We start from the raw sequence: 12914 nt of genomic DNA on the forward strand, positions 1-12914 counted from the left end.
TCTACCTGAGAGCGAGTGTGTAATATAGTACAAGGTCGTAAATCGCACTATCCCGACAAGCTCTAAACTCTCTTCAGTTCACCTAATCCGATCAAGTGAATGCGACATGTGTGCGCAAGAGAATACAGCTGGACACCGTTTTGTGTGCCATAAGTTTCGAATAATCTGCGACGCAGCAAGAGACATGCTGCGTTCTATGAACAGTCGCTATGCAACACATCACAGTATCAGACGCCATCATACCACAATGGAATCCCCACCTCAAAACAAAGAAAAATGTTACGACCTGAATTATGGGACACACAATTCACGCAATATTCTCTCTAAAAACGTCTGATAAATTAGATTTGTTGGAACGTTTGTGGAATCAACATGGTAAGGAACAAACACGGAAGAAATATAGCGAAAACTTCAAAAACTTCCTGAAAATATCACTGCAAAAACAAATGGTGATATGGGACTATAACTTATTTGTTCCATTTTTTTCTTTTGTGTTTTTTTCCCTTCATCTAATGTGATTTCGTGATCTGTTGTGACGTCTGAAGATCTTATTTGCTCTCCTATGTTCCATGTGCTGACATTCTTTTTTTCGTTACATAACACTTTATTAAAGGCGCACTGATAGAAAAATAGACACAGGAATCTTGCCTCAAGATTGTTGTTGACCTGCTTGGTGTGGTGCACATTCAAATACATGTCTGTTTGTATATTCAGGATAGGAGGCTGGTCTACTGAATGAAACTGCCTAAGACTGGGCCTGTAAAACAGGTAGAAGAAACTTCATTTCCTTTATTTAAGGTACATTTTATTTCAAAGCAGGATGTAAACTTTGGAGGTGAAAATGTACTTCGAATGTCTGCTGCCAGTTTATGTTCCTTCTGGCGACATATTTCCGTCAGGAGTCTATTGATTTAGAAGATGTTTATTTTGTTATCTACAGAAAAACGTTTTCGACGAAGTGCTTTGATGATGATTGTTATTTACGTACAGCGTCCAGTGAATTTTTTATTTTTCCATCTGGCAACCAAGTAACGACCCAGGCTTTAAGCTCTTATAACGGACCGTCGATGCGACCATCTGCTGACAATTGCGTTTTGTCCTTCGTTCTACTATTTTGAATTCAGAAGAACACTATGTTAAGACATTCGTATATAAATTTGCATTATGAAGAAATGAACTTTCTGATCTCGTTACACATCACGCAGGTTTCAGTTTTCAAAAGGAATTCTCGCTTCGTCACATGGACTCTGAGGAACATTTACAGTTTCATTTCATACGCTTCATTTCCTGAATACGTTCTTTATTGCTGTAATGGCGAGAAGATTATGGATCTCCTTTGGTCGTTACATAACATTTTCATCTTACGAGGCTCATGAAAGTAAATATTGTGGGACATCCTAAAACATAAGCTAATGTTATTTTCAACACAAGCTTACATTTTTTAAATAGACCCCACGTATTATTTTCTTTCGGTAACTCGAAAAATCACAAAAAGAATGGCGTTGGTTGCTTCGCAAAATGTCAGCTACATCCCGAGTAATTGTAAAGTGAAGTTGACGCTTGAAATAAACGAAACGCACCGCTATTGCACATCTCGAGATACAAGCGTGAAACACATTACTCGAAATCGCGATGTGATTGACGTACTACGATGCAACACACGCTGTACTTATTGCTATTTACGCTGTTATTAAATGGATACAAACAATACAAATGTCAAGCCACACACCTACGTAGAACTACCTCATGATCTCTATTAGATCCTGGGTCAGTCATTAATTATATTTATCGTGGCCGGTGATATTTGGATCTTCGTTACTGTTATGTACATTCTATTACTGTAGTAAAGATCAATAAAGCACGAACGAGTAAATCATTTTCTTATTTTTCATTGTGTATGACTGGACATCTGTATTGTTTCCAGTCCACTTAATAACAGTGTAAATCGCAATAATTACAGCGTTTGTTGCATCGTAGTACGTCAATCACATCGCGATTACAAGCAACGTACGGTTCGTGCTTGGATCTCAGTACGTGCAATAGCGGCGCATTTCGATTATTTCAAGCATCAAATTAGCTTTACGATTTCTTCGGATGTAATTGACGTATTGCAATGGAACCAACGCCATTCCTTTTGTGATTTTTCACGTTAGTGATTGCGTAAAAAACAATATGAGGTGTCCATTTAAAAAAAAAAACGTAAGTCTGATTTGAAAATAATATTCGCTTACGTTTTAGAATGTCTCATAGTATTTACTTCCGTGAGCCCTCTCAGGGGGATATATCGCTGTCTTGTTCGGTTTTAGGAAACCAAGCAAAGAACACATTTGATGACACCGTCCCTGGAGGGCCACTTAAATGTTAATTAACGCGGAAACGGCGCAACGCATAGAATTTTTTCTTTAGAAATTATTTCTCAGCACAATCTGCCCTGCAACACCCTTACAAGCGTTTCAGACTCTTTCTGACCACCTTGTATTAAGCCGCCAAGGAGACTGAAACATGACAGTTTAAAAATTAAGACTGTTTTTAGTGTCCCTTCTGCTAATTTCCTAATTATGAGTAGAGCTATCAAATGATATGAAGCCCTCAATTAGTCGAAATTCATTTGATGATATCAGCTGTAGGTCGCCTTAATCACTACAACACCGCCTTCATCCTTATTATCTGTGCTCGAGTCCCAGATTTTCATATGTCACTATTGGGTAGTAGATCTATACCTAATATTGCTGATGTCAAGAAATTCATGTTCAGCAAATTAATTTCAAATTATTCCGTTCATCTGTAGATCGTCAATCGTTTCTATTGTGTCATATGTGCATGTGAGTTTTACAAGCCTAAACGGGACACGACGATAACAACATTCATCTCCGTACCTCGTTGTCTCCTTTTCCCTGATACAGGAATCCAAGTAATGTTGCGAGCATTAGGTGATGAATTCAGTAGACTGCGATATAAGAATGTAAACAGTGTGATATATTCGATTGTGGATCAGTTTACATCTTCATCCAGTCTGTCACGAATCAAACTCACTAACTGTATCAGAGGGACTCGTGTAAATAGATATACCACATCAAAACTCATCTACATCTACATCCATACTCCGCAAGCCACCTGACGGTGTGTGGCGGAGGGTACCTGAGTACCTCTATCGGTTCTCACTTGTCTACATTGAGATGCAATGGCCATTCCATGCACCATGCGTCAATTCGCTGCAGATCCTCCTGCATTTCAGTACAATTTTCCATTTTTACAACCTCTCAATACACCACAGCATCATCTGCAAAAAGCCTCAGTGAACTTTCGATGTCATCCACAAGGTCATTTATGTGTATTGTGAATAGCAACGGTCCTACGACACTCCCCTGCGGCACACCTGAAATCACTCTTACTTCGGAAGACTTCTCTCCATTGAGAATTACATGCTGCGTTCTGTTATCTAGGAACTCTTCAATCCAATCACACAATTGGTCTGATAGTCCATATGCTCGTACTTTGTTCATTAAACGACTGTGGGGCACTGTATCGAACGCCTTGCGGAAGTCAAGAAAAACGGCATCTACCTGTGAACCCGTGTCTATGGCCCTCTGAGTCTCGTGGACGAATAGCACGAGCTGGGTTTCACACGGCCGTCTTTTTCGAAACCAATGCTGATTCCTACAGAGTAGATTTCTAGTCTCCAGAAAAGTCATTATACTCGAACATAATACGTGTTCCAAAATTCTACAACTGATCGACGTTAGAGATATAGGTCTATAGTTCTGCACATCTGTTCGACGTCCCTTCTTGAAAACGGGGATGACCTGTGCCCTTTTCCAATCCTTTGGAACACTACGCTCTTCTAGAGACCTACGGTACACCGCTGCAAGAAGGGGGGCAAGTTCCTTCCCGTACTCTGTGTAAAATCGAACTGGTATCCCATCAGGTCCAGCGGCCTTTCCTCTTTTGAGCGATTTTAATTGTTTCTCTATCCCTCTGTCGTCTATTTTGATATCTACCATTTTGTCATCTGTGCGACAATCTAGAGAAGGAACTACAGTGCAGTCTTCCTCTGTGAAACAGCTTTGGAAAAAGACATCTAGTATTTCGGCTTTTAGTCTGTCATCCTCTGTTTCAGTACCATTTTGGTGACAGAGTGTCTGGACATTTTGTTTTGATCCACCTACCGCTTTGACATAAGACCAAAATTTCTTAGGATTTTCTGCCAAGTCAGTACATAGAACTTTACTTTCGAATTCATTGAACGCCTCTCGCATAGCCATCCTCACACTACATTTCGCTTCGCGTAATTTTTGTTTGTCTGCAATGCTTTGGCTATGTTTATGTTTGCTGTGAAGTTCCCTTTGCTTCCGCAGCAGTTTACTAACTCGGTTGTTGTACCACGGTGGCTCTTTTCCATCTCTTACGATCTTGCTTGGCACATACACGTCCAACGCATTTTGTACGATGGTTTTGAACTTTGTCCACTGATCCTCAACACTATCTGTACTTGAGACAAAACTTTTGTGTTGAACCATCAAGTACTCTGAAATCTGCTTTTTGTCACTTTTGCTAAACAGAAAAATCTTCCTACCTTTTTTAATATTTCTATTTACGGCTGAAATCATCGATGCAGTAACCGTTTTATGATCACTGATTCCCTGTTCTGCGTTAACTGTTTCAAATAGTTCGGGTCTGTTTGTCACCAGAAGGTCTAACATGTTATCGCCACGAGTCGGTTCTCTGTTTAACTACTGAAGGTAGTTTTCAGATAAAGCACTTAAAAAAGTTTCACTGGATTATTTGTCCCTGCCACCCGTTATGAACGTTTGAGTCTCCCAGTCTTTATCCGGCAAATTAAAATCTCCACCCAGAACTATAACATGGTGGGGAAATCTACTCGAAATATTTTCCCAATTATCCTTCAGGTGCTCAGCCACAACAGCTGCTGAGCCAGGGGGCCTATAGAGACATCCAATTAGCATGTCTGAGACTGCTTTAACCGTGACCTTCACCCAAATTATTTCACATTTCGGATCTCCGTCAATTTCCTTGGATACTACTGCACTTCTTATCGCTATAAACACGCCTCCCCCTTCACTGTCCAGCCTGTCTCTGTGGCATACATTCCAATCTGAGTTCAGGATTTCATTACTGTTTACGTCTGGTTTCAGTCAACTTTCTGTCCCTAGTACTATGTGGGCGTTGTGACCGTATATTAATGAGAGCAGTTCTGGGACCTTTCTATAGACGCTCCTGCAGTTTACTATTAGTACATTAATATTGTTATTCCATGTTGCATTTTGCCTACACCTACCTTGCCGCGTCTCAGGAGGCGCCTTGTCGGCCTTGGGAGGGAATTCTCTAACCTAAAAAACCCACATGTGCACACCACACGTACTCCGCTACGCTTGTAGCCGCTTCCGGCGTGTAGTGCACGCCTGATCTATTCAGGGGGACCCTACATTTCTCCACCCGATAGCGGAGGTCGAGAAATTTGCACCCCAGATCTCCGCAGAATCGTCTGAGCCTCTGGTTTAAGCCTTCCACTCGGCTCCAAACCAGAGGACCGCGTTCGGTTCTGGGAACGATACTACAAATAGTTAGCTCTGATTCCACCCCGCGAGCGAGGCTTTCCGCCTTCACCAATTCCGCCAACCACCTGTATGAACTGAGGATGACCTCTGAACCCAGACGGCAGGAGTCATTGGTGCCGACATGAGCAACAATTTGCAGTCGGGTGCACCCAGTGCTCTCTATCGCCGCCGGCATGGCCTCCTCCACATCTCGGATGAGACCCCCCGGCAAGCAGACAGAGTGAACACTGGCCTTCTTCCCCGACCTTCCCGCTATTACCCTAATGGGCTCCATCGCCCGCCTAACGTTGGAGATCCCAATAACTAATAAACCCCTCCCCCCGTGTGCCTGCTCGGACCTTGCTGAAGGAGTGGCCCCATGTCCACTCACAGGCAGAGCGGGCGATGCCACACGGCCAGCCTCCACACTGACCTTCCGCCTCGTGCGCCGCGAACGCCGCTGAACCCGCCACTCCCCTTGGGGAGAGGGTGGCCCAACCGCACCCAGTACCCGCGAAGATGTCTCGACAGCAGGGACAGTGGGTGAAGCATGTAACACCTGGGGTGTACCATGCGACGCATCAGACTCCCCACTGCCGCTACACTCCGAGGCAGCAGCCTGAAGATGGCTGACCACGGCCATCAACACGTTCAGCTGTTCGCGAACAGTGGCCAGCTCCTCCTGCGTCCGTACACAGCAGTCACACATCCTATCCATCCTAAGAAATCAATTTACTGTAGAGAGTTAATCAACTTTTAACTAGACTGCTAATTCACTAAAGGCGGCTGATTGTTGACTGAACTGTGCTTGCTAGCCACTTCTTGTAGAAAACAATGAAAATAGCACTACCTGTCTCTGGACTGTATTGAAAACAAACACTAGCACTACTGGCACTATGGTTGACTAAAGGGACTCTCTCTGACTGTATTCAAAACAAACACGAAATCTATGGAACACTATTACTAGCACTCGACAATTAAAGCTTCCTAAAAGCAAAAACACATGGAAGAAGAAGTGACAAGTAGGAAAAATACAGTTAATACTTAAATTAAGGTAGCTCGCTGCACAGCAGACGTGAAGCAGACGGCAGTTACGACGACACTCCAAGCAATGTACACAGATAGCCGGGGTTGTTAAGGCGACCATTCGCAGTAAGTGAGAAATACGAGTTCGATTCCTGGTAAATCACAAATTTTCATATGTCAGTATTGGGTAGTAGATCTATAACTCATACAGCTGATGCCAAGAAATTCGCATTCTGCGGATTACTTTCGATTTGTTTCTGACAGCTGTGGGTCGTCAACAGTGTCTTTCAGACACGCATGTAAGCTTCAGTTAGTGTTGTAGGACTTCTGTGGGTTCAGAGGAACTTCTATTGTGGCACAGAAAAGCCTGTTCAATAGCCGTTTCCAACAGAGATATATTATCAACAATAAACTGGTATCTCCTGAACCAATGCTGAAAGCGAATAAGTAATCATCTGGATTCTAGCATATGCACAAAGCGACGATGGACCAGTCTACCCACTCCCAGGACTTTCCTGTGCAGCTGTAGTCGGGTCCACGAACGATGGCGGTTGGCGCAGGCCGAGACAAGGACGGGTAATGTATTGTTGCCGGTTCCAAGCGACAGTTGCGGTTCGCGCATAAGCGTCCTTTGCGCTTGATGTAAGCGTGTGTTCCGCAAATTATGTCTCTCACTTGCTTGTGTAGAATTTCTCACTTACCGCTACCATCAGCCATGACAACTCGCAACAAATTGAATAAAAATTCAATAAATAACTCTCTGCTATCACGTCAAATAGTCGCACTGCAAACAGTATTCACAGCACAGCGCTCAGAACACTGCTGCACGCTCACTGGCTGTCGTGGAACGCGTGAGGTTGGTGCGCAGAACGACCCTAAACTCGACCGCCATCGTTCGTGACTCCAACTATAGTAAGGTAAAAGCTTCTCAGATACGCCGAGTCTTTTTTTTTTTTTTTTTTTTTTTTTTTTTTTTTTAAGGAAGCGAATCAAAATCGTTTTCTCTGTACGAGCAAAAAACTGTCCTGTCTTCAGTATGAAGTTAGAAAGATCAGAAAACCTTTTGTTAGCCTTTCAATCAAAATACACCATTTTACTTTGCACATATTCTCATATTCCTAATCTAACGCAACATAAAAGCTGGTGTTTGGCTTTCAACCAGTTCTGTTAAAATAACGTAATGTATGGTACGATTCCAAAAAGATAATGGAACGATCTTCTAGTGCGCTGAAAACGTCATAACCATATCCAAAAATGGTTCAAATGGCTCTGAGCACTATGGGTCATCTGAAGTCATCAGTCCCCTAGAACTTAGAACTACTTAAACCTAACTAACCTAAGGACATCACACACATCCATGCCCGAGGCAGGATTCGAACCTGCGACCGTAACGGTCGCGCTTCCAAACTGAAGTGCCTAGAACCGCTCGGTCACAGCGGCCGTCTATAACCATATCAGTTCGGTTATAATAATAACAAATTCAAACGCATTAGGCCTATATAATCGGTGCTCCACGTCCTACGTAGGATGGAAGAATGCCGTTTTCAATAAAGTAATGGCCACGCCGGCTTGCTGTCTGTATCAGTTAGTTTTAGCGACGGACCGGGATTATGCGAACGTCCGTCATCAGCAACCCCCTTTACAGAGGACAGAACATACCGTAGAAACAATTACAGGCATGTGTGACACAGAAGACAAAGAGTCTCGTCTATGGTTATATCTGTTATCAGGTAACCAGCTGAAGACAACGATGCACCAAGTTCCTGTTATCAAAATGGTTCAAACGGCTCTGAGCACTATGGGACTCAACTTCTAAGGTCATTAGTCCCCTAGAACTTAGAACTAGTTAAACCTACCTAACCTAAGGACATCACACACACCCATGCCCGAGGCAGGATTCGAACCTGCGACCGTAGCGGTCTCGTGGTTCCAGACTGCAGCGCCTAGAACCGCACGGCCACTTCGGCCGGCCTCCTGTTATCAAACATGCAGGCTTTATGCCAATAAGGATCTGTACAAGTTTAAACACAAAAGATATGTAATGCTTAATAGTCTACTTCCGTATGTTTAATCGAGTTGTTGTTTCCATTTTATGCAGAATACCCTGAGATGAAGAAAGTCATGAGAGACCTGCAAATATCGTGTCGGACCTCCTATTGCCCGGCGTAGTGCAGGATCTCGACTTGGCGTGGACTCAACCATTCCCTGGAAGTCCTCTGCAGAAACATCGAGCCGGGCTGCCTCTATAGTCGTCCACAACTGCGAACATGCTGCCGGTGCAGGATTTTGTGCACAAACTGACCTCTCGATTGTGTCCGATAAATGTTACATGAGATTCAAGGCGGGTCATCTGGGTAGCCAAATCGTTCGTTCGAACTGTCCAGAATGTTCTTCAAACCAAAAGCGAACAGCTGCGGCCCGGTGACATGGTCCACTGTCATCTGTAAAAATTCCGTCGTCTGGTAACGTGAAGTCCATGAATGGGTGAAAATGGTCTCCAAGTAGCCGAACATAACCATTTCCAGTCAATGATGGGTACGTTCCATGTAAACGCAGGCCACACCACTATGGACCCACCATCAGCTTGCACAGGTCCTTGTTGACGACTTGGGTCTATGGCTTCGGGGCGTCTGTGCCCTACGCTAACTCTATCGTCAGTTCTTACTGACTGAAATCGGGACTCATCTGACCTTGCCAAGGTTTTCCCGTCGTCTAGGGTCCAAACGATATGGTCATGAACACAGGTGAGGCGCTGCAGGCGATGCTGTTCTGTTAGCAAAGGCCCTAGCGTCGGTCATCTGCTGTCATAGCCCATTAACGACAAATTTCGCCGCACTTTCCTAAGGCATACATTCGTCGTACCTCCACATTGGTTTATGCGGTTATTTCAAGCAGTGTTGCTTGTCTGTTAGCACTGACGCATCTACGCAAACGCCGCTGCTCTCGGTCGTTAAGTGAAGGTCGTCGACCAGTACGTTGTCCGTGATGAGAGGTAACGCTTGAAATCTGGTATTATCGGCACACCCTTGACGCTGTGGATCCTGGAATACTGAATTCTCTAATGATTTCCGAAATGGAATGTCCCATGACTCTAGCTCCAGCTAGTATCCCGTATTCAAATTCTTTTAATTCCTATCAGGCGGCTATAAGCAAGTAGGAAACATTTTTACATACGTCACCTGCGTAGAAATGGCAACTCCGCCAATGCGCTTTCCTTTTATACCTTGTGTTCGCTATACTACCGCGAGCTGTATATGTGCATATCGCTATGCCATGACTTTTGTCACCTCACTGCATTTGAGCGACCGACCCAGTCATCCTCTGCACGTGTTAGATGTTGTGCTGTTGCTTTTACTCACAACACCTATAGAAGACGAATGTCAGTCGTCGAAGTGCTGTGCATTAAATGGAAACCACAACTCGACTGAGCCCGCATCTCGTGGTCGTGCGGTAGCGTTCTCGCTTCCCACGCCCGGGTTCCCGGGTTCGATTCCCGGCGGGGTCAGGGATTTTCTCTGCCTCGTGATGGCTGGGTGTTGTGTGCTGTCCTTAGGTTAGTTAGGTTTAAGTAGTTCTAAGTTCTAGGGGACTGATGACCATAGATGTTAACTCCCATGGTGCTCAGAGCCAGCCACAACTCGACTGAACACCCGGAAGCACGCCATTAATCACTCACGCCCAGGAAACGTGAGCATTTTGATGTTTCCTTAACAGCAAAGATCACAGGCAAAGCTAATCCGACCGCTTATACTGCTTTTGGTTTCGTTTAACAATTCATATTGTTCGTGTTTTGAAGATTACTATTTTCACGTCACGTGTGTTGTAGTGGTTACATGGTAATTGTTAAATCTAAATGTCCATGAGAAGGAAGAAAGATTACGTTTAAAGTCACCTCCACGACGAGGTCTTAAGAGATGGATTATATGCTCGGATTGGGGAAAGATGGAGAGGAAAATCAGCCATGCCATTTCAAAGGAACCTTCCCGGAATTCGCCTCAAGAAATTTTGGCAAATCAGAAAAACCAAATGTGGATGGCTAGAGGGTGATTTGAGTCGCGTGCTCCCCATAACGAGTCCAGTAACTAGCCACTGCATCATCTTGCCCGGTCGAAAGGCCCATGGTTTGATCCCACTTCGTGAATATGAAAAGCATCAATTTGCATTGTGGTTAAGATTCAGTATTCAAACAGTGGGTCTCCTTATAATTGTTTACATAGGTCGTCTCTTACGGCAGAGGAAGGCAAGAGTATATCACCTTAATCATGACTATTTGTAGTACTTATTGGCTTGTCCCAAGCAGCGTGTGGTAAACCAGCAATTCAAGTCACAGGTATGCTCAGAATTTTTGACGTACGTAAAGTTTTCACACCACAGTGACGAGTTCAGTTTGTTTCCTCTTGATCTGTCCATGAACAGCACACGCACACACACACACACACACACACACACACACACACACACACACACACATACACATGCAATCCAAGGTATGCTGGCGCTGTCAGGATCTAACACTCTTAATTGTTCCCGGCCGACAAATATATGAACATAACGCAATTTTAAAATTACTAACTTTCGCAGAAAAGAATTTCTACATTGAAACATAGAATGCCTGTAATGTTGTATTTCTGTACATTGCACAACATCAGCTAGAGAAATTTTATTATCATTAACAACGTATTTCAGTCAGATCAAGACAGTAACTAGATGAACGCACAGAATCAGTTTAAAATATGATACTGAAGAGAGGGTTAAGAGCTGCTGAGCATATCACGAAGATGGACGACAACATGTTGATGAAGAATATATGGAACACTACAGGCTTGACAGGGAACAGGTGGATGAAAATACACTCCTGGAAATGGAAAAAAGAACACATTGACACCGGTGTGTCAGACCCACCATACTTGCTCCGGACACTGCGAGAGGGCTGTACAAGCAATGATCACACGCACGGCACAGCGGACACACCAGGAACCGCGGTGTTGGCCGTCGAATGGCGCTAGCTGCGCAGCATTTGTGCACCGCCGCCGTCAGTGTCAGCCAGTTTGCCGTGGCATACGGAGCTCCATCGCAGTCTTTAACACTGGTAGCATGCCGCGACAGCGCGGACGTGAACCGTATGTGCAGTTGACGGACTTTGAGCGAGGGCGTATAGTGGGCATGCGGGAGGCCGAGTGGACGTACCGCCGAATTGCTCAACACGTGGGGCGTGAGGTCTCCACAGTACATCGATGTTGTCGCCAGTGGTCGACGGAAGGTGCACGTGCCCGTCGACCTGGGACCGGACCGCAGCGACGCACGGATGCACGCCAAGACCGTAGGATCCTACGCAGTGCCGTAGGGGACCGCACCGCCACTTCCCAGCAAATTAGGGACACTGTTGCTCCTGGGGTATCGGCGAGGACCATTCGCAACCGTCTCCATGAAGCTGGGCTACGGTCCCGCACACCGTTAGGCCGTCTTCCGCTCACGCCCCAACATCGTGCAGCCCGCCTCCAGTGGTGTCGCGACAGGCGTGAATGGAGGGACGAATGGAGACGTTTCGTCTTCAGCGATGAGAGTCGCTTCTGCCTTGGTGCCAATGATGGTCGTATGCGTGTTTGGCGCCGTGCAGGTGAGCGCCACAATCAGGACTGCATACGACCGAGGCACACAGGGCCAACACCCGGCATCATGGTGTGGGGAGCGATCTCCTACACTGGCCGTACACCACTGGTGATCGTCGAGGGGACACTGAATAGTGCACGGTACATCCAAACCGTCATCGAACCCATCGTTCTACCATTCCTAGACCGGCAAGGGAACTTGCTGTTCCAACAGGACAATGCACGTCCGCATGTATCCCGTGCCACCCAACGTGCTCTAGAAGGTGTAAGTCAACTACCCTGGCCAGCAAGATCTCCGGATCTGTCCCCCATTGAGCATGTTTGGAACTGGATGAAGCGTCGTCTCACGCGGTCTGCACGTCCAGCACGAACGCTGGTCCAACTGAGGCGCCAGGTGGAAATGGCATGGCAAGCCGTTCCACAGGACTACATCCAGCATCTCTACGATCGTTTCCATGGGAGAATAGCAGCCTGCATTGCTGCGAAAGGTGGATATACACTGTACTAGTGCCGACAATGTGCATGCTCTGTTGCCTGTGTCTATGTGCCTGTGGTTCTGTCAGTGTGATCATGTGATGTATCTGACCCCAGGAATGTGTCAATAAAGTTTCCCCTTCCTGGGACCATGAATTCACGGTGTTCTTATTTCAATTTCCAGGAGTGTAGTCAGGAAAGGTTGGAAAACTAATGCAATGAAGGGAAAAAATCCATACACAGCAGTGCA

General features: G+C 45.2%; 1 protein-coding gene across 1 annotated transcript in view; it reads right to left on the minus strand.

The window, feature by feature from the left end:
* Positions 1-12914, minus strand: part of LOC124722099 (MAM and LDL-receptor class A domain-containing protein 1-like) — a 339161-nt gene that overhangs the window by 151776 nt on the left and 174471 nt on the right. The window lies entirely within an intron of this gene.

The sequence above is a fragment of the Schistocerca piceifrons genome, chromosome X (assembly GCF_021461385.2).
Source record: "Schistocerca piceifrons isolate TAMUIC-IGC-003096 chromosome X, iqSchPice1.1, whole genome shotgun sequence".
NCBI lineage: Eukaryota > Metazoa > Arthropoda > Insecta > Orthoptera > Acrididae > Schistocerca > Schistocerca piceifrons.